The sequence below is a fragment of the Lathyrus oleraceus genome, chromosome 7, assembly GCF_024323335.1.
Source record: "Lathyrus oleraceus cultivar Zhongwan6 chromosome 7, CAAS_Psat_ZW6_1.0, whole genome shotgun sequence".
Taxonomy (NCBI): domain Eukaryota; kingdom Viridiplantae; phylum Streptophyta; class Magnoliopsida; order Fabales; family Fabaceae; genus Lathyrus; species Lathyrus oleraceus.
This window is the reverse complement of record NC_066585.1, coordinates 44,454,741-44,478,288: the sequence shown is the minus strand read 5'-3', so window position 1 is coordinate 44,478,288 and position 23,548 is coordinate 44,454,741. Positions and strand designations below refer to the sequence as shown.

At 40.3% G+C, this 23,548-nt stretch overlaps 1 non-coding gene across 1 annotated transcript; it reads right to left on the bottom strand.

The window, feature by feature from the left end:
- Window positions 1-3,206: 3,206 nt before the first annotated feature.
- LOC127108695 (small nucleolar RNA R71) lies at window positions 3,207-3,313 on the bottom strand. The gene has a single exon (XR_007796217.1). It is a non-coding gene; the product is annotated as a small nucleolar RNA R71 (small nucleolar RNA).
- Window positions 3,314-23,548: the final 20,235 nt, after the last annotated feature.

The window sequence follows — 23,548 nt, the reverse complement described above, 5'->3', positions numbered from 1 at the left end:
GGTTCGTCAAAAGTTCTATCGTGGTATGATAGGCTCCCTTCTCTATCTGACGGCCACACACCCTGATATTCTATTTAGTGTATGTCTCTGTGCCAGATTCCAATAAGATCCTAGAGAATCTCATTTAACAGTTGTTAAAAGAATCCTCAGGTATCTGAAAGGGACCCCTAACCTTGGCCTGATGTATGAGAAAACATCAGAGTATAGGCTCTTTGGTTATTATGATGCAAATTATGCAGGAGACAGAATGGAACGCAAAAGTACATCTAAGAACTGTCAGTTCTTGGGTAATAATCTCATATCATGGGCCAGCAAAAGACAATCAACAATAGCGTTGTCAATTGCAGAAGCAGAATATATATCAGCATCACTCTGCGCTACTCAGATGCTCTGGATGAAAAATCAACTTGAAGACCTTCTGATCTTTGAGAGTAACATTCCTATTTTTTGTGACAATACTGTTGCCATTTGTTTAAGTAAGAATCCTGTTTTGCATTCCAGAGCCAAGCACATAGAAATAAAACATCATTTCATTAGAGACTATGTTCAGAAAGGGGTAAAACTTTAAAATTTATTGATACAGACCATCAATGGGCTGACATTTTTACTAAACCCCTCGCTAAAGACAGATTCTCTTTCATTTTGAAAATTTTAAACATTCAAATTTGTCCAGAATAAAAATGTGCCTCTCTAAAATAGCAAAATAAGTCTCTGAACTAAGCATATGGTATCTGGATCTGACTCTGATGCTACTAGCGGTTAGAAGCTATCTGAATCAGAAATCCTCAGGAACCAAACTGATAACATGAAACTATATCACATTTTTAGACTTGATTTAATTAAATTATATCGTTATTTGAGTCAATTTATTTTATATTATTCGATATTACTCGGTATTTTCTTATTATTTATTTCAGGTATCATTATTTAAAGCACGTGTGAAAAAGAAAGAAGAGGGGTGCAAAAAGAGGATTTTCTAGGAAAAGCAGCAAGCTGAAGCACCAAAGCCCAACCCACGTTTGGAACAAAGGAAATGGCTGTCACGACCGTCACAACCACGTGCCGAGCGCCACGTCCTAAGACCTAGTGTTACGACCGTAACACATAGTGTGACGGACGTCACACATTCCACTCCTACATTTTAGGCTTTACGTGCGTAACGGAGTGGACGGTTTCCCCTAAATCCTCGCCTGCACTCGTAGACATTTTGAACCACACTGAAGACCCATTCTAGGAAACGATTATTTTGGGAGGTGAATATAAATATACCTCACAAAAGCCAATTGAAGCTCTCTCGGCTCCGTACTATTTTTCCAGCAATATTTTTCCAGCACTCTAAATTTTCAAGCAATTTATTTTCTTTTCTTTTCTAGTTTAATTTCCGAAGCATACAATTTATTTTCTCACGATAGTTTCTACACCGGAAATTATTGTGTAATTTTTACTGGATCTAACCTTACGTTAGATCATAGTATTTTATTTCCTTGTTTTTACTTTCCTATCTGATCGAGAATTGTGAAGAACAAATCCAACCGACTTGTGGTGGAGTGTTCGAGCACCGAAGCTAGGAGATAAAATCCAGAATTCTAGTATTTTTCCAGGTTCATTAATTAATTGATTTATTGTTTTAATTTACATATGTTTTGTTCTGCTGTTTATATATATTGTTTGTTTGATATGGCCGTATTTATGCATGATTATTGTTTGTGCATGTTTATCATGTCTGGCTAATTAATTTTGATATCGGTATGTAAAGTAAGCGGAATAAAGGAATTTAAATTGAGTTGGTTTTAAATTTATTTCAAAATATAGTCACTCTTTTTCTGGTCTCAATTTACAGAGTTAATACCAAGGTTTTTGTACGAGAGTAAAAGACATAAAGAAGTTAAAATCAATAGAACGACGGTTTGAGTTTTTAACTGGACAGTGTAAATTGAACATTAACTTTAAATCAGGGCGAAAGCAATTTTTAAGGTTAATTAAATTCTAATCATTTTCAAAAATTATTTTTAAAAGTTAAATGTGAGGACGAGAGTTAATCATTTAAGTTTAATCATATAATCTAAGTCAACAGAGCGAGAGTTTGAGACAGGGTGTTTAAACGGTTAGTATTTTCTCAAAAGGAGTTTCTATAGATTCTATTATTTTCAAAAAGTGATTTTAGATTTAACGAAATAGTGAGAGCGTATGTTAAAATATAAGGTCATAGTCTAATTCAACAGAGCGAGAGTTTGAGGAAAAGACTTTTAATTAATAGTGTCTACTGAAAAGACTTATTTTAAAATTAAGAAAAAGACCAACGAAGATTTGATTCCCCAATTACGACGAACTACATACTGATATCCATATTATTTGATATTTTATCTAGATCCAAATTTAGTTTTACTTTTCCCCCTAATCATTAAAGTATCATCCGCCTTAGCTTTACGCAGTAACCCTAGAAAAACGGTAGATCGATTCATTAAGTCCCTGTGGGATCGATATCTTTTAAAACTACGCGATTAGACTGTGCACTTGCAGTTAGTACCCCAATAGACTCATAAAGTCGCGATCAAGTTTTTGGCGCCGTTGCCGGGGACTTTTATTTAGTCGATATCGTAACTCTTTTGTTACGCTGTAGAGACTAAGGCAATTTTTATTTTTTCCCTTTTTCGTTGATTTGTATGCCACACACTCGCTCACAAGGCGAGCCGTACTACTTACGAATCAACGACGTTGAACGATATCTCCGATTATTACGACGAATTCGGGAGTATCGTGCTACGAACAATCTTCCTCCAATCGAAATTCCTGATCTCAAAAATCTCCTTCCTTCGACGATACCAGCGATGGCCGAACCAGCTCGTGCTCTTCGAGATTACGCTGCTCCATCGCAAGATGAGCCGCATTCGAGTATTGCTCCACCCGCAATCGAAGCGAACAACTTCGAACTTAAACCTTCGCTGTTGCAGGCAGTGCAACAGAATCAATTTTCTGGAAATCCTACCGAGGATCCAAACCTTCATTTATCCGTATTTGTCCAATACGCTGACACTGTTAAAGCTAATGGTGTCACTTCAGAGGCAATTCGACTTCGTCTCTTTCCCTTCTCGTTAAGAGATAAAGCTAGAAGATGGCTTCAGTCTCTTCCTTCCAACTCAGTCACCACATGGAATGAGTTGAAGAAAGTCTTTCTTGCCCGATATTTTCCTCCAAGAAAAACAGCTATGTTGAGAGCCCAGATAAATGGATTTAAGCAAAAAGATAACGAATCTCTTTTCGAAGCATGGGAAAAATACAAGGACATGATGAGACTTTGCCCACACCATGGTTTAGAGGACTGGTTAGTAATTCACACCTTCTACAATGGTCTTTTGTACAACAAAAGGTTAACAATAGACGCCGCCGCCGGTGGTGCGCTTATGGATAAACCTTACACCGACGCTTATCAACTTATCGAGAGCATGGCCCAAAATCATTATCAGTGGGGAAGCGACCGAACAATGGCAGAAAAACCTCAAACGGAAGGTGGCATGTACGAGATAAGTAGCCTTGATCATGTTAATGCAAAAGTGGATGCTCTTGCCCAGAAAATTGAAAGTTTAAATGTATCACCTCCAGCCGCCGTGGTTGCCGTAACTCAAAATTGTGAAGTCTGTGGAATTCAAGGTCACACTCCTACAAATTGTCAACTCCTAACAGGAATTCAAACAGATCAGGTGAACTATGTGTAATACCCCAAAATTTACCCTTCATTTTTCCTGGAAGCATACGCTTTATACCTCATGCATGCGTTCATTTTTTAGGTCATTTAGCATTTGCATTTCATCATGACAATCGGAATCGGATCCAAGAAGCTTGAACATCATCCAGGACACTTTGTGGGTCCTATTTAGATGATCAGTCAACACAAGGGAAATACTTGAGTTACTTCCAACAGGGGTCTATTCGTCAGTCAAAACATTAATCTTGAAGGAGCGAAGGTTGTTCATGAGCTGTCATGCTCGCTAGGCGAAGCCCACGCGTTTCGAAAAAAAAAATGAAAAAAAAAATGAAAAAAAAATGAAAAAAATAAAATAATTAATTAAATAAATAAATAAATAAATAAATAAAACAATCTTGGACTTGGACCTCTCTCATTTGAGCCCACAAGTCCACAAAATCAGGTTATAAATTCAGAGTTTCAGTGAAACAAAATTTCAATTCCATTCCTGTTACCCTGTCTGGGAAAAAGATAGTGAGAGAAGAACCCTGGGGAAAAAGATAGTGAGAGAAGAGCTAACAGAGTTCAGAGCAGCCTCCAAACCCTGAAGGGAACTCAACTGCACAGAATCACCTCTGCCTCACATAAACCCTAAAGATTGTTTTGTAAACCTCACGGGTGCAACTCAATTTCAATCAAGCTCTCCAATCAGGTTTGCCCTTATTCCCATTATCTTTGAGCTTTGAATTTGAATACTCTGAATGTTTGAGGTATTATGGGTGAATTTGATACCCTTTTGATGCATGTCTTTTTTGTGAATTTTAATGGCATGATTCATGTGGTTACATTTTGATTTTGGGGCAACCCTTGATTACCCTATTTTTTTGTCTCTAACCTGTTTGTTGAGTTTTTGTGAGGGCTCACATGACTTTTGTAGAGATGGTTTGCCTGGTGTTCCACTTTATTTGTGGGATACCGACTGGAGGTTTCATTCCGATTACCTGTACTGACTCACTTTCTTTGATGGTGTTTAGCTTGGAAGGATCCCTGGGTTTCCCATTCCTCTAATTGCTGTTACTTCAGATCTTTATCCGCGTGGTACTTTTACATTTTTCTCGCATTTTACTGCTTTCCTAGCTGAAAGACCTCGATAGGAGGCAATGTTTTTGTGTGTATTTTTTTTTACAGGTTCCTTCGTCCAGGACTCCTTTTGCATGAGCATACCAAACCCTAACCCTTCATTGATTTTTCTTCTCCTAAACACACATTTACTCCTTCTACTACAGGCGAGTAAGTCTCCAAAGGTCGAGCATTCGGTAGATTGTGTAGTAACGTCGTTCGTCCAAAACCCAATCCATAACCCCGTAGTTAGCCGAACTACGGCTTGCTCTAATTCTCATTCCAGATGAGATACGTAAGCATAAGACGCGATGTCTTGGCGAGCACACATCCCCCCAACCCATAGGTAAGCCGAGCTACGAAGACTCTGATTCTCATATTCAGATGAGATACGTATGCAATGGATGCGACATCCGCGCGAGTCATTTTCATTTAACCCCTTTTTTAGTAAACAGCACAAGATAAACTCACACCCTTTAGACAAGAACTAGAAAAGTGGATCCCGTAGAGTACTACGGATGCGTAGGGGTGCTAATACCTTCCCTTCGCATAACCGACTCCCGAACCCAAGATTTGGTTGCGAGACCTTGTCTTGTCCTTTCCTTTTTCCAGGTTTACTTCGAGCGTTTCCTTTCCCTCCTTTGGGATAAATAACGCACGGTGGCGACTCTTCTGTCATTTTCTTTCGCCAGTTGTTTTTTCGCACACTGTATTTTTCAAGTTGCGACAGCTGGCGACTCTGATGGGGACCCGGTTTCCCTAAGCGAGTCCCTCCTAGCTTTTGTAGTTTGTTTGTTTATTGGGTGTTCATGCTTTTGTACAGTTATTTATTTACCTGCTTTACCTTATTGCATTGTGTACATAGCATTGCTGTATCTGTTGGCTGGCTATGGCTGCTTGGTGATCTTTGTGAGATGAGTTCTATACCCGAACTCGAGTGCACTTAGGATAGGAGAATGGCATAGTCTTGTCGACTTGTGTGGAGTTATTCCTTAGCAAGTTGACTTGCAAGCCCATTCACTTGGTGGAGGTCATGTTGAGATCAATAATGTCACACAAGTAAGTTGTGGTTAGACATTACTTTTTCCAATATAGACCTTAGAAGCCGAGGACCTTAGTTTACCAAACCCATCTTGGCCTATTCGTAGGACGTAGTGCGAAAGTCGTTCAAGTGTAAGATTTGATACGATTGTTACGCGATACTACACTCATAAGAGTCTCTCTTGAGAATATTTTTGGAATACGAGTAGTCGTTCCTCCGATAATATCCGAAAGATGGGATTACGACTATGGGAACCTTTTGTAGAACATGTTTGGCAGGTTTAAACCTTAGTACACTCCTTTTGGGTGGTTCTTAACCTAAACTCCATGCTCGTGACTTGCAACAAACCCTCGATTCATGGTTGATCCGATCAGGTATCCTTAATATCAATGAAACTTGGGTGTTGATAAGGTGTAAACCATAATCCACCAATTTGGAGCGCCTGGTGGGTTGCAATGCATCCAATTTTGCTGATGTAGTCTCTACCAGAGAGAGGGTGGAGAATTACCTGAGGACATACGAGACCCAAAGTGGAAGTGGATCTTCATCAGGGGTGAAGAAGCCGTTCATTCAGGGACAGAAGAGGAGAGAAGGGGATGCAAGTGCCATATCTTCTTATCAGAACAGGGATAACCGGAGGAATAACTTTCAGAACTATCATCAGCAACCGTATGTTGCGGCTGTGACCATTCCAGCTGCAGCACCACTACAACAACAACAACCACAGCATCAACCAGCTCAGTACCAACCACAACAACCGGGTAACAGACCCGCCTATCAACCGAGGCCAAGGACGATGGACCGGCGTTTCGACACTCTTCCAATGTCGTACGCTCAGTTGCTTTCTAGTCTTCAACAACTACAACTTGTGCAGTTGCGCACTCTGGCTCCTCCCGTTGGTAGGCTTCCGGTGAGTTATAACGCCAACGCTAGGTGTAGCTTCCACTCTGGGGCACCTGGCCACAATATTGAGAACTGCAAAGCTTTTAAGCACGTAGTTCAGGACCTCATTGATTCAAAGGCCATTAACTTTGCACCAGCTCCTAATGTCGTCAACAATCCCATGCCCCAACATGATGGAGCCAACGTTAACATGGTTGAAGGAGAAGTCAAATTAGTCTCCACGGTCAACAATGAAGATGGGGATAGTGATTGCGACATCGATAACTGGGTGCGTCCGAGGATCCCGGGTGAAGTTCTCAACAATTGGTCTTCTGAGGAGATTGTCCAAGCCACTTGTCTGGAGGAGTAATTTTCTTTGTTTATTCATGCATATCCAAGTCTTACGTTCCGCCAGGGCGTAATGACTCATTGTAGGGCTCATCTATGTGACACTTGCATTTTTTATCATAAATAAAGGACGTCTTTTTGCATTCAAATATTTCATTCCCTGTCTTTCTATTTTTGCAGTTTTTCAAAAAAAAAATGGCAATGTTTTGTTTAGTTTCCACTTTTTTTCTTTTTTTTCACACACATAAGCACATACCATCACTCATGCAGATGCACATCACCGGATCCTATTGATAACGGTTCTGCTATGGCTCGCTTCGACTTTGAAAATCCAATCTTTCAAGCTGAAGAAGAGGGTGATGAAGACTGTGAACTCCCTGAAGAACTTACCAGGTTATTAAAACAAGAGGAAAGGGTCATTCAACCACATCAAGAGTCTATTGAAGTGATTAATCTCGGCACCGAGGACGCCAAGAGAGAAATCAAGATAGGGGCTGCTTTGGAAGACAATGTGAAGAAGGGGTTGATTGAATTGCTGCAAGAGTATGTTGACATCTTCGCTTGGTCTTATCAGGACATGCCAGGGCTTGACACAGACATCGTGGTACATCGCTTGCCGCTCAAAGAAGGTTGTCCTCCGGTCAAGCAGAAGCTCAAAAGAACAAGACCAGAGATGGCTGTCAAGATAAAGGAAGAAGTGCAAAAAACAGTTGGATGCAGGGTTTCTAGCAGTCACAAATTATCCGCCATGGGTTGCAAATATCGTTCCGGTACCTAATAAGGATGGAAAGGTACGGATGTGTGTTGACTACCGGGATCTGAACAGGGCTAGTCCTAAAGATGATTTCCCCTTACCTCACATTGACGTTTTGGTGGATAACACGACTCAGTTCTCGGTATTCTCCTTCATGGATGGATTTTCTAGCTATAATTAAATTAAGATGGCACCAGAAGACATGGAGAAGACAACATTCATAACCCCATGGGGCACCTTCTGCTACAAGGTGATGCCGTTTGGTCTGAAAAATGCCGGAGCAACATATCAGCGAGCGATGGTGACTCTGTTCCATGATAATTCATCATGAAATCGAGGTTTATGTTGATGATATGATTGCCAAATCTCAGACAAAAGAAGAACATTTGGTGAATTTGCAGAAACTATTTGAGCGTTTGAGGAAATTCAAGCTGAGGCTTAATCCGAACAAGTGTACTTTTGGGGTGAGATCTGGAAAACTACTGGGTTTTGTTGTTAGCGGAAAAGGGATTAAGGTGGATCCGGCCAAAGTGAAAGCGATACAGGAAATGCCTGAGCCAAGAATAGAGAAACAAGTCTGTGGTTTCTTAGGGAGGTTGAACTACATTGCAAGGTTCATCTCTCACCTAACAGCCACGTGTGAGCCAATATTCAAATTGTTGAGAAAAGATCAGGCTATCAGGTGGAATGATGATTGTCAAAGGGTGTTCGAGAAGATAAAAGAGTATTTGCAGAATCCTCCTATCCTTGTGCCTCCGGTCCCAGGGAGACCGCTGATTATATATTTGACAGTACTAGACAATTCCATGGGTTGTGTTCTCGGTCAACACGACGAGACAGGTAGGAAAGAGCATGCCATCTACTACCTGAGTAAGAAATTCACAGATTGCGAGTCGAGATACTCAATGCTTGAAAAAACATGTTGTGCACTTGCATGGGCTGCTAAGCGATTGAGACAATACATGCTGTCTCACACAACCTTACTGATCTCCAAAATGGATCCAGTCAAGTATATATTTGAGAAGCCAGCTCTCACCGGAAGAGTTGCTCGTTGGCAAATGGTACTGACAGAATACGACATCCAGTATACTTCCCAGAAAGCCATCAAGGGGAGTATTCTGTCAGACTATCTTGCTCAACAGCCGGTTGAAGATTATGAGTCGATGAAGTTTGATTTTCCAGATGAAGACATCATGTTCCTCAAGATGAAAGACTGTGAAGAGCCAGTTGTTGAAGAGGGACCTGATCCAGACGAAAAATGGACTTTAATGTTTGATGGGGCCGTCAACGCCAGAGGAAGTGGAATTGGTGCTGTCATTATCACTCCGAAAGGTGCCCACATGCCTTTCACCGCTCGTCTGACTTTTGAGTGCACCAATAATGAAGCTGAGTATGAAGCCTGTATCTTGGGTATTGAGCAAGCCATTGATTTGAGAATCAAGACTTTGGACATCTTCGGAGATTCAGCTCTGGTAATCAATCAAGTGAATGGTGATTGGAACACTCTCCAGCCTACTCTGGTCCCCTACAGAGATTACACGAGAAGACTGTTGACTTTCTTCACAACAGTAAAGCTGTACCATATACCTCGTGATGAGAACCAGATGGCAGATGCTATTGCTACTCTATCCTCCATGATCACGGTGATCCGTTGGAACCATGCTCCCAAGATCGACGTGATGCGCCTTGATAGGGCCGCGTATGTGTTTGCTGCTGAACTGGTAGTTGATGACAAGCCCTGGTATCACGACATCAAGCGCTTTCTGAAGAATCAAGAGTACCCTGCAGGGGCATCCAACAATGATAGAAAGACTTTGAGAAGATTGGCAGACAGTTTCTTCTTGAACAAAGACGATGTTCTGTATAAGAGGAACTTCGACATGGTTTTGCTCAGATGCGTGGACAGACACGAAGCAGACATGTTAATGCAGGAAGTTCATGAAGGCTCCTTCGGTACTCATGCCGGCGGACATGCACTGGCTAAGAAATTATTGAGAGCGGGATATTACTGGATGACCATGGAATCTGATTGTTTCAAATATGCTCGGAAGTTCCATAAATGCCAGATTTATGCTGATAAGGTGCATGTGCCGCCGAATCCTTTGAATGTGATGTCTTCGCCGTGGCCTTTCGCTATGTGGGGCATCGATATGATTGGAAAGATTGAGCCGACCGCTTCCAATGGGCATCGCTTCATCCTTGTTGCCATCGATTATTTCACCAAGTGGGTCGAAGCAGCGTCATTTGCGAAGGTCACCAGACATGTGGTTGCCCGATTCATCAAGAAAGAAATCATTTGTCGCTATGGGATTCCCGAAAGAATCATTACTTATAATGGTTCTAATCTCAACAACAAAATGATGAAGGAGTTGTGCCAGAACTTCAACATTCAGCATCACAATTCTTCCCCTTACTGCCCTAAGATGAACGGTGTTGTTGAAGCGGCAAATAAGAACATAAAGAAGATTGTGCAGAAGATGGTCGTTACGTACAGAGATTGGCATGAGATGTTACCCTTCGCCTTGCATGGGTACCGTACTTCAGTACGGACATCGACCGGGGCAACCCCTTACTCCCTTGTGTATGGTATGGAAGCAGTCCTACCTGTTGAAGTGGAGATTCCTTCTCTAAGAGTCCTGTTGGATGTCAAGTTAGACGAAGCTGAATGGATTCGGACAAGGTTCAATGAGTTGAGTCTTATCGAAGAGAAGCGAATGGTAGCCATTTGTCATGGGCAGTTGTATCAAAGTCGGATGAAGAGAGCCTTTGATCCGAAAGTGCATCCTCGATGCTTCCAGGTCGGAGATTTGGTGTTGAAAAGGATCCTTCCTCCTCAGACAGATCACAGGGGAAAGTGGACTCCTAACTGTAAGACCCCAATTTTGTCCCTAAGATCCCTCATGGCATCATATCATATCATATCATTGCCTCAAGGATCATTGTGCACCTTGCCTTCTTTCCTGAGGGTGGGTTATCTTGTGAGAGTGGTTCTTGATCACCAAGCATGTTTAGCATTTGTATATCATTGCTTTTCATTTGTTTACTAACCAAAAGTACAAAAATATTGTCATCTAACCTTGTTACTTGCAGATGAAGCAACTAGGTCAAGCCAGTCAAAGGCATTCATTGAGCCATAGATGGTGGCCATTCTTGAGAATTTGGGCACCATGATCATTCATCAAGAGCTCATATGAGTTGTGACATCATTTTGAATCAAGATCTCAAGTGGTAGAGGCTTGGAATTCATCAAGGCATTGTTCAGTCAACCAAAACCCTAGCAAAGTCAACTGTGGTCAACTGTGCATTTAATCAGGGATTTGAAGGTGGGAAATGGTTGGAAAGGTCTTATTCATGTCCATGCAAGCCTCATATAACATTTCAAAGATCAACATTGGAGAATTGGAGGTCAGACAAAAAGTTTCCAAAAATAGTAAGTGACCTGTAATTTCAAACTGCCCAAAATGGAAAGGTCTTCTCCTCAACTTTACATCATCAAGCAAGCTTCAAATCAAATTTTGTCCAACATGAAAGTTGAAGATCTTGCTCTCACCTTTCCAAAATGTCCAAGAACATCCATTTCTCATTTATGGTTGACAAGTTATGATCAAATCATTGGCAATGAATTTTGAACTTCAACAAGGCATAACTTTCACACCATTTGGCCAAATTGAGTGGGGTTTCTTGCTACAATCTCCATTTGACATGCTCTATCATAATCATTCATCACATTTCATCAAAAATCATCACACAAAAAGTGCATTTTTCAAGTGACTTCATTTGAATTTTGGTGGGAAAAAAGGTGATTTTGAAAAGTATGCATAATTTTCACTCCAAACCAATTACAATGGCCTTAAAACAAAATTTGTGACTTGCTTCAAGTGGATTTGCACTGTTCCATTGGTTACATATGCATAAGGGCATTTTGGCCGATTTCCATTAACATGTCAATTTCACTAATCCAATTCATTTTGCCTAATCATGTTTAGCTAGTGTGATTAACAGGTGGTATAAAGCACTAATCCTAACAGAATTCTGCATCAACACTTCACAATTTCAGATCCAAACTCAAATTCACTCAAATTCTCTCAAATTTTCTCAAACTTTTTTCACTTTTTCCATCAAAATTCTTGATTCCTTTTGCTTGTTCCTTGTGTTAATCATCATTTGCAGGCATGGTGAAGATCTGTTGAAGCAGGATTATGAAGAATTCGAGCTGAATCTTGACTGTTGGAACCTTGCACCTCACATGGCAGTTGGAGTTTTCAAGAGAATCGAGCATTGTTGAGCTGAATTCTTGCCTTCATTCATCTTCTGCATCATCATTGAGCATCTGTTTTCATCTTCCAAGCATTGAGGAGCACGAATCCAGCTGCTGCATCATCATCAAGGTAAACCTCGACCACTCCATTTCTTGCAATTCACATATGGCTTTTGTAGATCTTAGTATGTAGAGTACACTGCACTTTAGATCTAGCAATTTCATGCAAAATTGAGGAAGATATCTGGATTTGAATGTTGATTGTTAAAACTTGTTTTGATCGATCCTTTTGCTATGGTTAGAATTAGGACAAATTAAGGTTAGATTAGTGATCTATGATGAAAGACGAGTTGAATGATATATTGCTTGTTGATTTCTGTGAGTTTTCGTTCATGTTGATGATGAACAGCAAGAACACGATGAGTTTGTTACAATTTTGTTTCCAGATCGCGTTTCAATCTTCCTGGCCTTGGTTTGCATGATTTTTGGTGTTTTCAGCGCATGGAGTGGTCCACTTGTCGCGTTCCCATTGGCGCGCGTTTCATTTTAATGAAACGCATCGTTTCATTTAGGCGCCGGATTCAAATGTTCTGCCTATTTACAACTTTGCCATCCGTTCCAATTAATTTCATTTGTTTTCTCAATTTTTATTTCATTTTGATTTCAACCTTTGAAAAATCATAAGTAATTCATCCTTAATCCAAATTGAGTGGGAATTTTTGCATTGATCTCCATTTTTCCTCTAGTCTTTTACTAGCATGATAGCAAAAGTTGTGCACGGCCTGTTTTTGTCTTGGTCTAATGGTTTTGATCATGTATGCTTTTTGCCTATGCTTTACCATTTTGATTGTGAAATCATGATGGTTGATCCAAAATTCTTGAAAATTTACATGCATGATTTAGACTCATTCCTGGTCATTTTGGTATATGGTTTGTGATTTTTGCATGTCTGGATTGTGAGATATGTTTGATCATTGGAGGTGTGACAATGTATGTCACACCATTTCTTGTTCATGTTCTTGATTTTATTTTCCATGCTTAATGAACTTGAATTGCTCTGGATTTTTGCATGTTGATACTTATGGATGTTACGTTTGCTTGTGATTTTTCCTGGAATTTTTGGAATGCATTTTCTATTTGTTTGAGAATTTCTCCCCTGTTTGACCAATTTTGAAACTTTTGTGAGTCATGATATCATATGATTTGTGAAATCCTTGGTGTTTATTGGATGGACCTAAAATTTGGAATGTGTATTATAGACATCTTGAAGTTTGCCATGGCTTTGGTTTCATTCATTTATCATGTTTGGTTTCTGTTTTATGCTTACTTGAAGTTGATGCATGATCTAGTGCCTTGTATGAGCTTGTTTGAATATGCTTTGACTTAGGGATTTTGATTGACTTACTTCCCTTTATCCAAATGCAATGAATTTTGGTGTGTTGCTCATTGAATGTGTTCTGTTTAAGCATGATTTTTCCTGGAATTTATTGAGCCATTTTGGTATTGATATGCTTGTGTTCATTCTGTTTACATCATTGAGTTCTCAACTTGCCTAGTTTGACATGATTTGCTTATGAAATGGATTTGATGAATAGTTTTGATATGAGACCAATTGGACTTTATTCCTATTTGATCAATCTTGATTTTGATTAACTTTCATGTTCTGTTTTGGTCTATTTCTCCTCCTTTGACCCTAGGCTTTGGCCTAAGGGTTTACTTCTCACATTTGAGTTTGATTTTCAGGTTGAAGAAGCAATTGCTTTAAGGAGATTAATTCAAGTTGATTGAGTTTGGTTCATTTGATTGTCATGGACTAACTTGATTTGTTTTGTAGGATGCTAGCTCATTTGATTTGAGTTTGTGCTTTGCACATGTGATTGATTGTGATTGACTGTTGGTTCTTATCTTGTCTGTTTTGACTTTGTGATTAGAATACTGATTATATTTGATTGATTTCAGGTACATTAGTTGCTATAGTTCCATTTTGAACTTGCTATTGCTTTGCTTGATAGCTTAAGCATTGAGGTAGAATCTCTTGTCTCCATGTAGTCTGGAAGACCTGGCTTGTTACTTAGCCAGGCACCTGTCTGAAGTCCTCCTTAAGAGGCAATGTTTGTGAATGTTTATCTTTGTCCCCAAGCAGGTAAAGTCCTTTTAATAAGGCAATTGGTAGACAAAAGAGATGTGTAATCCATCTCCTACTATTCTGTGTGTCACTCACCTTGCTCACACCACATGTGTTGATGCATAGTGAGTAAAAGCCCAAGATCTATCGAGTCATTAACTTGTGGAGAGAGTTCCAACTTTCTGAACTCCCACACCTTCTGATATTCAATGCTCTCCCTGACCAGGGATAAGAGCAATGAGGCACACCCCTCATATCCTTTCATCTGCTTCACCTTGGCTCTCAATGTCAAGGTTAAGAGCAACACTTACCCCATTCCAGTTGACTTTAAAAGTCTAACCCTTTGCTTGAGCCAAAATTGTGTGTATATAGAGTGTGCTAAATGACTTTGTTTGATTAACTGCTTGCTTCATATGTACATGTTTGCTTGTTTGCCTTTGTGCATTGATCATCATTAATTGTTCATTATTGCATGATCATCATTTCATATCTTCGTGATTTGTTTGAGTTTGCCCATTGAGGAATCAGCTATAAGTCCATTCTTTGGCTTCTGTTCCTATGATTTGGAAGGGATTGAGTGTAAGACCATTTCATTGGCCACTTATGTCCTCTTTGTTTAATGCTTTTATCTTGTTTGTTGTATGTGAGGATACAATTGTAAGACCATGTTGTTGGCCTTTGTACTCCTATGATCATCCTTTGGAGATTAGAGTAAGCCCAGATAGATTGGCATCTGACATCCATGTTTTGATTCTTTGGAGATTGGTATAAGTCCAGTTGATTGGCATCCGGTATCCACCCTTTTGTTTTGTTTCGCTTTGTGAGATTGGAGTAAGACCATTTATTGGCTTCCGGTATCATTGCTTTGTTTTAGGAGATTGGTGTAAATCCATTTATTGGTATCCGGTATCCGATTTGTTTGTGAGATTGGTATAAGTCCATTGATGGCATCCGGTATCACCTTGTTTTTTATTTGCTTACTTGTTTTGTTGCCTCATTCCAAAGGACACACTTGAATCATCTTCTATATGATTTCAAGAGGTGAACTTCTAGGAAGTTTTACACTCCTTTATCCACACCCTTTTTGTTTCAAAATCCCTTTTCACTTGTTGACTTTTTAAAAACTTGTAAATACATGTTGTGCAAACATTCTCATCTCTTTTCAAATTAGAAACCTGGACCCTAAGTCCTTGACTTTTCAAACTCCACTTTTCATAATACTTCTTTGAATTGGATCTTGATCATACCTTGACCATATTTTGTGAATAATCATAATCAATTAACTTCACTCATTCAATTGTTTTGTGGCTTTGTCCATTGTTAATATGTTTTCATACATTAGCCGTAGGTTTCAATTACCATAGTGGTTGATGTAAATCTTACCTTGTCCTTAGTGATCGAACTGTAAGACTTCCGTACTGAAAACAGGGTTAACCCCTCTAGTACGTCGAAGCTTTTCTCACATGGTGGATTGTTGATTCAGGTTGAGTTTTCTCCCATTGGTAATGAAAAGCCTTAGGGCTTTTGTTTTAAAATCAATTCACACACTTTTGGAAATCTTTTAGCCGAACTATGGCGTTTTGATCCTTACCTTTGATGGAAGGTACGTAGGCAACGGGTTCATCCGTTCAAACACAAAAATAATAAAATTGTATATTCTTTTCCCATCTTCCCATTCATGTTTGCACAATATGTCATAAACAAATAAACTTTTTCTTATACAACAAGTGTGAAAAGGGCTCCCTAGGAGTACCTAGGACGTGATGGGTGCCTAACACCTTCCCATTGCGTAATTTACCCCTTACCCAGATTCTCTGATCTTTTCATTAGTTTTCTATGTGTAAAACTTCTTAGGCTTTTGTTCGCTTTTTAGCCAATCCTTTGGATAAATAAAAGTGCGGTGGCGACTCGATTTCCTTGTATGCTTTGCTTATGGTTTAATCAATAAATCATATAGCGACGAATACACCGCTACAGAAAAGTGGCGACTCTGCTGGGGATTCCATTAGACCTTCCCTAGTGGTATTGCCTACTTTTCACCCTTGTTGTATGATATTTGTTTATCTGTTATTTGACATATTTTTGTACAATTTGGGATAACTGTATTGATTGTAATGTTTGAATTGCTTGATATACAACTGCTGTTTGCTTTGGTGATCTCTGTGAGATGAGTTCTATACCCGAACTCGAGTGCACTCTAGGATAGGAGAATGGCATAGTCTTGTTGACTGGTGTGGAGTATTCCTTAGCCAGTTGACTTGCGAGTCCATTCACTTGGTGGAGGTCATGTTGGATTAATAATGTCACACAAGTTATTTGTGGTTAGGCATTATTCTTTCAATCATGTGCCTTAGAAGCCAAGGACCTTAGTTTACCAAACCCATCTTGGCCTATTTTAGGACGTAGTGCGGAGGTCGTTCAGATGTAAGATCTGGTGCGATTGTTACGCGATACTACACTCATAAGAGTCTCTCTTGAGAATATTTTTGGAATACGAGTACTCGTTTATCCGATAATATCCGAAAGATGGGATGATGATTATGGGAACCTCTGGTAGAACATGTCTGGCAGGTTTAAACCCTAGTACACTCCCTTTCGGTGGTTCTTAACCGAGACTCCATGCTCGTGACTCTCAGCAAACCCGTGATTCGTGGTTGAGTCGTTCAAACATCGTTAATATCAATGGAACTTGGGTGTCGATAAGGTGTAAACCATAATCCGCCAAAACGGATGATTGATATTAAGGATGGTCGAGCCGGTTCATGTACCGTTAATATCAATGGAACTTGGGTGTCGATAAGGTGTAAAACCTAAATCCACCAAAATGGATGATTGATATTAGGGATACAACGAGCTTTCCCATGACCTTTGTTTGGTGACTTGCTTGATCCTTGAGTGTGATTGTTGCATTCATGCATTCATGCATTCATCTGCATTCATGTCATCAGAAAAAATAAGAAAATTTTCAAGGAACTCAAAGGAGTTTATTTGCAAAAAAAATTCAAACATGGAAAAAACCGGAAAATTTTTTCACCTGATATATCTGATGAGATATTCTCATATACGATCAAAATGTTGATATTTCAAAGTTTGCAAATAAAACCCTCGAGTTCCTTTGAAATAAAAACAAAGCATATGCACAAGCATTGCATGCATCATTTGCATAAGCAAGCGTCGTTCTCAGCTCCCTTCCTGTAGTCTGACCCTGCGATCTTCATTTATTTTGAAGACGCACTTCGCCGGTACTACACCAGAGCCGATTCTTCGAGATTGATGGATTATCTTGGGCAGGAGAATTGTGAACTCAAGGAGGATTTCGCCAGACTGAGTGCTGTTGATGGATTTATTCCTGGTTAGCCACTTGTCTTCTTTCTCGTATATTGACGCTGAGGATGAAGTTGGAACTCCTTTCCAAGCTTTATCTATTGATGAACCAATTGAGAAGAAGTCTCCTTCATTTACTTCCTACAGTGATGCGAAACTGGCCATTGAATGTGGTGCAGTTGCTGGTTTGGGGAAGATGATTGAGCTTGAAGACAATAAATCCCGGGCTGGCATTGGCTATTCCTCTGGGGCATTTAATGAGCGTGGGCTGTTCAAGAGTGGAGGTTTCATCCATGATGATCAACCTGAAGAAGCTGCTGCTATCTTAGAAGAGAATGCAGAAGATCTGAGCAATTTCGTCATACCTGGTGGTGTCTGCCACAATTGGGTCGCTGTAGATGTTCCTACAGTCATCCATAGATCAGAGTAATTGTTCACTTTGTTTAAAACCCTTCTCCCATGCCAAAAGGAGAAGTGATGACATTGTTGGCAGCATTTATACAATGATGTTTTCATTCAATTAATGCATTGTTAAACATTTGTTTTTCCATTTGTTTTCACTTTTTGCTTTTTTTGCATGAAATCAGTGATCACAAAAAACCCATAAAAACAAGAATAAAAGCAATCCTTTTTCATCTGCATAATGGTTTGCTTGTTTACATTCTAAAGTTTTTCATTAACCAAAATCATCATGCAGGGATTTCTAAACCCATTGAACATAATGATCCAACGCCATCTCCCAATCTTGAATTCCTTGTATTTGAGGCAGAGGAAGATGATGTTGAAGGGGATTCCTGACGAGATTACCCGTCTTCTTGAGCACGAAAAGAAGCTCATTCAGCTGTATCATGAGAATCAGCAAAACAGTCAAACTGGGGCATTGCAAGTGCAATCAGAAATCAAAAAAAAGAAGAAGAAAGAGGGTAAAAATCAAAAACAAAATCAAAAGAAAAATCAATCAAAAATCAGGAATTTTTTTTTTTCAAAAAGAAAAAAAGAAAAGCATACCCTCAAGTCCCTAGTTGACTGATGCTGAATGGATTCAGAGTCGTTAACCAACTGAATCTGATTGAAGAGAAGCGATTGACTGCCATGTGCCATGGTCAGTTATATCAGCAGAGAATGAAGAAATCATTCGATAAGAGAGTCAAGCCTCGTGCGTTCCGGGAAGGTGACCTCGTGCTCAAGAAAGTCTTGTCTTTCGTGCCCGATTCCAGGGGCAAGTGGACTCCAAACTATGAGGGTCCATATGTTGTTAAGAGAGCCTTTTCAGGCGGAGCTTTGATGCTTACAACAATGGATGGGGAGGATTTCACTCGTCCTGTGAATTCAGATGCAGTCAAGAAATACTTTGCCTAAAAAAAAAGTATATGCAAATGAAAAACAGAATTGCTCGCTAAGTTGAAAACCCGAAAGGGCGGCTTAGGCAAAAATGAGCGTCTCGGTGGAGAACCCGCAAGGGTAATCCAGGAAAAAATTAGAGACTTGAAAAAAGTATATTTGCATCCCGCTAGATTGAGTACCTCACCCTGGGGCAATCTAGGCAAAAATTAGGGATTTGGCAAGTAACTGCATCCTGACAAGACTTTCTGTTCCGCAGCTGTCTTTTCGTCAGAGGATCTCGATTCGTCGTCAACTGAAGCTTCGAATACATCGAGATTCAAATTGGTAGAGAAAGGATCATTATGTTCAATGTAGCCCTCTTCTAATATATATCACTGATTTCAAATTTGTACAGATCTATGGAGTCTTGCCATTTGCAGGCTACCATTCCATCAAATCAATTTGAGCTTTTATCCAATTATTTGTATTCTTATTTGTTTCGATTCAACAAATGTTTTGCATGTTTTAATTGATAAAATGTCATTGTTTTAAACAAATAAATTTTTCAAAATTTGTTGTTTTAAACAAAGTGAACATTCACAATGATGAAAGGATACTCAAGAATTTCTCAGTGCTCTCCCAAGGGTGGCATGATTTACAACAGGTAAGACATTGGTTCATATTCCTGGCATTGGTTGTATCCTCTTTATCCTGCTTTGTGGTTGGGGTTGTTCCCCAAGCAGAGGTGGTTGTTGAAGACTCGTTTTCTTCTCCAGCAGTATTCTCCCCAGCATGGGTTTTCTCCTTGTGGTAGATTCGGTAGTTGGTGGTTTGAACCCAGGTACTCCGTTTCTCCCCGGTGCAGTCGCTAGCAGAGTTGTTGTTTCTCTCCTCAGCGTGGTTGCTTTCTTTTTGAAGATTCAATGGTTGGTGGATTGATATCCTGGTGCATTACCGTTTTCCCCAGCATTAACGCAAGCAGGGTTGTTACTGTCTTCCCTCAGCACAGTCGCTAGTGGAATCTGTGATATACCCCTAGAGCAGAGCACTTGTGGAAGACTTCGTTTACTCCAGCAGTACTCTCTTCCCCGGCCACGTTGCCAGCGGAGTTGCTATATCTCCCAATCAGTGCACTTATCCCTTCAGCAGGGCAGTGATTGTGTTCCTCCTCAGCAGTTGTGTGTGTTCTCCTCAGAAGAGTCAGCATTTGGTGGTTGATCCCCAGCTCTCTTCCGTATCCCTCAGTGGATTCTTCAGCGGATTTCCCCAGTAGATCCGTCAGTAAATTTGTGGTTTGGTGGATCGTGTATATGCAAAATCCCCAATAGAGTGGGTATTCCTCAACAGAGTCAGGATTGCATCTGAGTATTCCCCTCAGAATCTCCGCCAGAGTTGAAACCTCTGTTCCCCCAGTAGGGTTGGTTGGTAATTTATTATACATAGATTCGGTTGATCTCCTGATTGCTTTTGATCCCCAGTAGAGTGGCTTGTTGCAGAATCTACTTGTGTGATCTTTTCTTTCTCCCTCAGTGGGTTGTTCCCCAGTGGAGTTATGTAGAGTTGCTTTCATAGCAGTGAGCTCTTGTTCCCCTGCAGATATTTTGGGATTTATCCCATTCCCCAACAGATTTGTCTTTGTGGCCGTTGTTTCCTGTTGTGACTTTCTGTACTCCAGTTGGGATGTTTGTTGATCCATCACTCAGAGATTTTGTGATATCTCCGATCTTTTGCCTCCCCGCAGATCTTTGCTTTTCAGCTTGAAGATCTCCTGCAGATTGGCTTTCCAGTTGGACCTCCTTGGTTCCCCCTGGAAGTATAGTACCGGATGTTTGATTCCTGGGGCCTGTTTGTGTTAGAATTGTCTGTTTTGTCAGCATTCATCAAACATAAATCACGCATATTCATGCATACTCATAAACATTCAGATATTCATGTTGCATTTTTTTTGCCATATATCTTTTGTTTGTTGTTCCCTGCTTGGTGATATAGATCTCCTTTATAGATCTCCCAAAGCAGATGTCGGGTGTTAAATCTCTCCATATAGAGTCAGCCTTAAGCAGAAAGTGTCTATCCTTTCCTGCCATTTCCCCACTGAGATACATCCTCGTGGATGACGGTTGTTTCCGTTCCCTCCCAACGCACATTGGGACGGGTTTGCCCTTTTGAGTTATATCCTCGTCAGGACGAGTCTTGATTCAGTCCGCCTTTTAGGTTCGATCCTAAATTGGCATTTTTCAACTGTCTCTCGTGCTTCCCTGTGGTATAAATGAATAGTTGCTTACAAACCGGCGCTCATTCATCTTATCCTCAGTGGAATGTTTGGCCTTCCTCCTACAAACCAGCGGTCGTAAGTCCTATCTTTGCGGTTTTCTACCTACGAACCGGTAGTTATAAACCCTGTTTTTCTCCCCTAGCGGAGTTAACTTTTGTTGTTCATCCCAACCGATGACAGTTACTCTTCTGTGGTTTTCTATCCAACTTTCTCTGGTAGATGTAATCCCCTCTTTGTGGTTATCTTCATATAGTATTCGATGTTGATTTTCCTTCGCTTGGATGAGTCGCTTGAATAAGCACTCATATCCTCAGCAAGTCTTTTGAGGATAATTGCCGTATGCTAGCAATTTTATCCCCAGCGGGTCCTTTCACCGTTTGTCAGTGATTGTGTTCTCCGGATCATTGATTTTCATCAATGTATCCCCGACGAGTCTTCCTTTCATTTACCCTTTTGTTGGTAATGTATGTTGCTCCCTTTGGTTGGTCATCTTTATATACCTAGTTTGGTATCCCGATGCCTTTCTTTTCGGATTTTTATCCTATAAACAACCTACAACCCGGTTAAGGATAATCTTCCCTGCGAGGTTATTATTCACGTTCTGACGGCAATGAATAATATATCTCATTCACTCTTCAGTCGAAGCCTTTTGTGTTTCCCCGGTCGAGTAAGATTCGTTTTTTCCTTTGCGGAATCGAATATTTGTTGTTGGATAATTGCCGGATGCTTGCAATTTATCCCTTTGAGCTGTCTTTCGTTTACCCATATGCTTGGTATCGATGGTCTCTCTTTTTGGTTAGTCACCTATTATATGCCCTAACCGGTATCTCTGGTGTCTCTTCCTTTTCGAGTATATTATTCACGTTCTGACGGTAATGAATAATATGTCTCGTGTGCTCTTTGGTTGGAATCCTTTGTTGATCTTCCCCAGTCGAGTAAGATTCGTATTCCTTGTGGAATCGAATATCCATCCTATAAACAGGATTGCTGTTCTAGCTTTCTTCAGGGTGATGAGTGTTTTGGAACACAAACCAATTCACATTTCCGGATTTTATCCTATAAACAACCTACAACCCGGTTCAGGATAATCTTCCTTTTGAGTATACTATCCACGTTCTGACGGTAATGGATATTATATCTCCTTCACTCTTGGGTCAATCTTTTGATTGTTTTCTCCGCAGAGTAAGATTCGTATTCCTTGTGGAATCGAATATCCATCCTACAAACAAGTCTGCTTTTCTAGCTTTCTTCAGGGTGATGAGTGTTTTGGAACACAAACCAATTCACATTTCCGGATTTTATCCTATAAACAACCTACAACCCGGTTCAGGATAATCTTCCATGCGAGGGTATTATCTACGTTTTGACGGCTATAGATAATATATCTCATGCACTCTTTTGTCGAATCCTTTGTTTGTTTCCCCAATTGAGTAAGATTTGCATTCTTTACAGAATCAAATGTCCATCCTATAAACAAGTTTGCTTTCGCTCTCTTCAGGATGATGAGTGTTTTGGAACACACACCAATTCACGCCTTGGTCGGTCACCTGTTACATACCTACAACCCGGTATCCTTGGTGTTCCTTCCTGTCTGCTCCCTTTTATGACCTTGGTCCCCTGTGGAGTCAGATTTTCCTGAGTTGATGTACCTTTTTCAGGTCTTTCTCAGATGTTTGGATTGATTGATATCTCTCACCCATATACCGGTCTTAGATATTCATTCTTCCTGAGTTTGTTACTCACTAACCGGTAACATCTCATCCTTTGGCTTCCCCTGGAAAGTCTTTTCTAGATTTCCCCAGCGGAGTTGTGTTTCTATTCGTGTTACTGTATTGGTGTTCTCCCCAGTACATGCATTGTGTGAGTCGGCTTGAGTCTTCCTAATGGATGTGTTTTCCTTTGGAATTGCTTCTTCTCCCCAGTTTGAGTCCTTTACTTCCCCAGTAAAGTCTCCAGTCTGTTGTTTTGTCTTTCCACAAATCAAAGTCGTGTCCTGCTCGCGCATTCTTTTTCTTTTTATCCCCAATAAGAGTCCTGTTAGAGTCTCTGTTCCTGGTGAGTGTATTACTCCGATGGATCGTCTTCTTCTTCTGTGCGAACCATATCCCCACAGAGTTTGCGTCTTTTACATGCATACATCTGCATCATGAGGTCTCTTAGGGACCAAAATTTGTCTCATTACTGTTATTTAAGCCCATTCTACCGCGTCGAGATGAAGATTTCTAAACTTCATTTCTCCGGCTAGAATGACCTTAAATAGGGGCATCTGTAAGACCCCAATTTTGTCCCTAAGATCCCTCATGGCATCATATCATATCATATCATTGCCTCAAGGATCATTGTGCACCTTGCCTTCTTTCCTGAGGGTGGGTTATCTTGTGAGAGTGGTTCTTGATCACCAAGCATGTTTAACATTTGT